The following is a 3,917-nucleotide window of genomic DNA, read 5'->3' as shown; positions in this document are numbered from 1 at the left end:
CCTGGTGGTCTTCTGCTCCGCCGTGGGGATCTTCGGACCCGTCTGCTCAGTTGTGGTGGTTCTCAACTCCACCTGCTCTGCCGGCTCCACCCTGGTTCTCCGCTCTGCCTACTCTGCCTCAGTCCCCGGTCTTTCCACTTCCATGTGGACCTGGCCCTCCGTCCCTTCCCCTGTTCCGCCTCCGCTTCACCGCCCTCCTGGATTATGAGTTAGGAGCGTCTGGAAGTCGCTCCTTGGGGCGGGGGGAACGTGTATTGTTTTGCGTTTATCCCTGTTTAGCGGATAGCTACCTTACCGAGCCTGTTTAAGTTTTCATTGTTTTCTTAGTCTAGTCTTAGTCTTGCTTTGTCTGTTTTCCTGGTCTCTGATTCACGCCACGTATCTTGATTAACCCTTTGCTTGCTGTTTCTGACTCTGTTTGCCCCTGCCTGGACCTTTGCCTTCTACCTGGATTTATCTCTTGCCTTGCCTTCGATATACCTGTTTGCCATTGTCTGACCCATGCCTGTTAAAACCACGTCTCTTAATAATAGCTTGCATATGGATCCGCATGTCTCTCGTCTCATAACATTAGGCTATATTATTAATTTTTTTTCTCTTTCAGAATCAGTTTATACATGCAGTTTTATGATTTAGGCATAATAATAAACGAAATAGAGATTGTTATTTTAGTATCTATTACTATTAGATACTATTATAGTTTTTGTTAATAATTAATTTTAGTTAGTTTCAGTCATTTTATTTTATTTGTTTTAAAATATGTCTACAAAGATATGTCTACATGCATACATATTATGTTTTCATTTTTAGTTTTCATTATTTTAGTACTTCAACTTAAACTAAACGAAAATGATAAATGATGTTTTGGCAACTAGCTGAAATTAAAATGAGTCTAAGATTTTTTAAATGTTTTATTTCAGTTAATGTTTATTTTATTTCAAGTAATTAATGCGTTTTTTATGATTTTAGTTTCAGTTTTAGTGACCGATAATAACCCTGAAGGAAGACATGGGTTTATTTCCAGGAGTTATCAAATTGACTTACAAACAATACAAGCCTTCAGAAGAAGTAAATGCCTTCTTCTTATACTCACTTGCTCTGAATTTGAACTCTGTTGGCTGTCCTCAGCTGCAGCCACATTCAGCTCAAGTGAATATAGTTGAGTCACGTCCAGATGTCACTTCTATTTTAGATTAACCTCTCATTAAAACCGTGTTTGTGAAGGATTTAGGCCCTGATGACTATTATTGTAATCTCTGTCAGTCTTTATGGAAATGCCTATTCCCTAAACAATCATAAAAAAACAAACACAAAAAGTGAACATAAATAATTAATGCGATCACTAACTTTGAGGTGGAGGGGAGTTCCAGTGTGGGTGTTTGTCTTGATACTCGAGAGCTTTCAAGTCACGAAAGACGCACTTCCTTTTCTAAAAAAATCACAGAAGGGAAATATACAGTAATGATGTACTTTGAAAATGCTGATGACATTTCATGAATGTCATCATGATGTTTTTTTTGTAATATTAGATCTTATCAAAACTTTTTGTCAATATTATTCACATTTTTAAAAAGGAAACTTAAAAGTCTGTTCAAAGCTTTTACAATTACTTAATAAAATACTCTTCAAAGCTCTGAATTGTATGTTTCTTTGATTTTACAAATAATATATTCTTATGAATGTTCATGCACAGCTAAGGCATTATCTATGAAAAATAAGCCACATATGTAAGGTTGATACCACAAACAGAATTACAATTACATTTAAATTTCATTAAGTTGAATACAATCCATATAAATTAAATAAGTGCAGTTTTATTTTCCATTCAATTCATATGAAAATTAAACATGAATTAACATAACAATAAACATTAAAGATGCACAAATTATATGGAGTATTTCCAGTATAACAGTAGATGATATCCGTTCTCAAAATATGAATTGCCTAAATCTATTTCATTTAAAAAAATAAAATGTACAGACCATGGTAAATAAACACTTCATTTGCCAGAATGCACTAATTTACGTTAATGTCTTCTAAATTTAGCAAATCAATATGAAGCAAGTATGAGAATATATAGTCTAATATAAATATATTCTTATCTATTTTGTGATTATTGTTGAATGATCTGGAATTGCATTTTAGTAAATTAATATTTCTGTAATTCTTTTTGTATTTGATCAATACAAAATTATTGGAACTTAACATTAAAATGAAAAGTTATTTCAACTAAATAAAGTGTATTGACAAGTGTTTTGTCAGAAATGCACAAACTGATAAAAAACTGTAATATTGGAACTTTTAATGAAGTTTTGTAACTATGTACTGGCAATATGGGATTTAAGTAGCGTGTCAGTAGCAGCCAGCAGCTTAACCTGTAGCATTTGACTGCAAACCCACTGAAGCTAAACAGGATTTAGCCTGGTCAGTCCATGGATGGGAGACCTCCAGAGGAAGCTTATGTTGCTGCAGGAAGTGGCATTAGTAAGTTCACCTGTGCCCAATGTCATAGAGGACAATGTAAAAAGGTACTGCTGGCCAAATGTTAAACTAACATTTAACAAGATCCACACAAAGAGTCCACACAAAACTGAAAATTCTGTCATCTTTTACTCACTCTCATGTTATTCTAAACCTGTATGACTTTCTTTCTTCTGTGGAACATAAACAAAGCTATCTTGAAGAATGTTGCTTAACCAGTTTTGGTTACAGTAGAAGTTGAAGCTCTTTGGTTACCAACATTCTTCAAAATATTTTCTTTGTGTTCTGCAAAAGAAAGAAAGTCATACTGACATACGACATGAGGGTGAGCAAAAGATGGACTATTCCCAGTCTAACTGCCACAAAGCAAATGTCATTTTACAGGGTACAGAGAATACACAGATGTTAATGTTTGACCCTTAATAAAAGCAAACCATTGCATTGATTACAAAGTATTTGGCCACTGCTTTTGAGTCTGGGCCTTGAAAATGTAGAGCCTTGTCTAACTAAATCCTTTTTGTTTTCCCCTATCAGTTACATCAAAGGGGTCATATGATGCGATTTAAATTTTTCCTTTCTCTTTGAAGTGTTACAAGCTCTTGGTGCATAAAGAAGATCTGTAAAGTTGCAAAGACTAAAGTCTCAAATCCAAAAAGATATTCTTTATAAAAGTTAAGAGTCAGCCACGCCTACCTAAAACGACTCGTTCTAACACGCCCCCACATGTCTACGTCAGTATTGTTGCTGCCGCCATGTCGTGAAGACGCTGTGTGTTTCGTTGTGAATGCAAAACTACTTTGTTTGGCCTTCAAAAAGAGGATGATGTCCGCTTCGTCATGCCTAGAGCTGATCCGTGCTGGTCGCTGAGGAAATACATCAACTTCACGCTGTGGATCACCGGATCGGCTTTCATCCGTGGACGAAGCGGAGTCCAGCCCGGGGTCTTAACATGTGGTTGCCGCAAGCCCGCCGGCCGCTCCTTAGTCGAATCCGCTGGCCGCGCCGTTCTCAAGCCCGTCCGCCTCTGCTCACTCAAGCCGGCCTCCTCTCACTCTAGGCCGCGGCTCACTCAAGGCCGTGTGTGACGCTGTTTCGTTGAGAAAGCGAAACTACTTTGTTTGGCCTTCCAAAAGAGGACACGACTAGAAATCAGTGGTTAAGTTGTATTTACAACACTGTTCCAGAACACTTCAACCCAAATATTCAGATGTGTGCAGCACATTTTATGGAGGACTGTTTACTGATCCTGGAAGAGTAACGTTAGACTAAAATGCCGGCAGTTCTGACTCACGTAAGTACGTTTTCTTTTATCATTTGCCACTGATGATTCAAACGCGAGTTTTGAGCAGTGTAGAGTAGCGCTTGTTGTTTGTCATTTCTCCGATCACAAATGCAGACAAGGTTTTATGTTTATGCGGCACGATGCAATGCAACGC

The sequence above is a fragment of the Sinocyclocheilus rhinocerous genome, unplaced genomic scaffold (assembly GCF_001515625.1).
Source record: "Sinocyclocheilus rhinocerous isolate Xijiao unplaced genomic scaffold, SAMN03320098_v1.1 scaffold2547, whole genome shotgun sequence".
Classification (NCBI taxonomy): domain Eukaryota; kingdom Metazoa; phylum Chordata; class Actinopteri; order Cypriniformes; family Cyprinidae; genus Sinocyclocheilus; species Sinocyclocheilus rhinocerous.
This window is presented reverse-complemented; position numbering follows the sequence as displayed.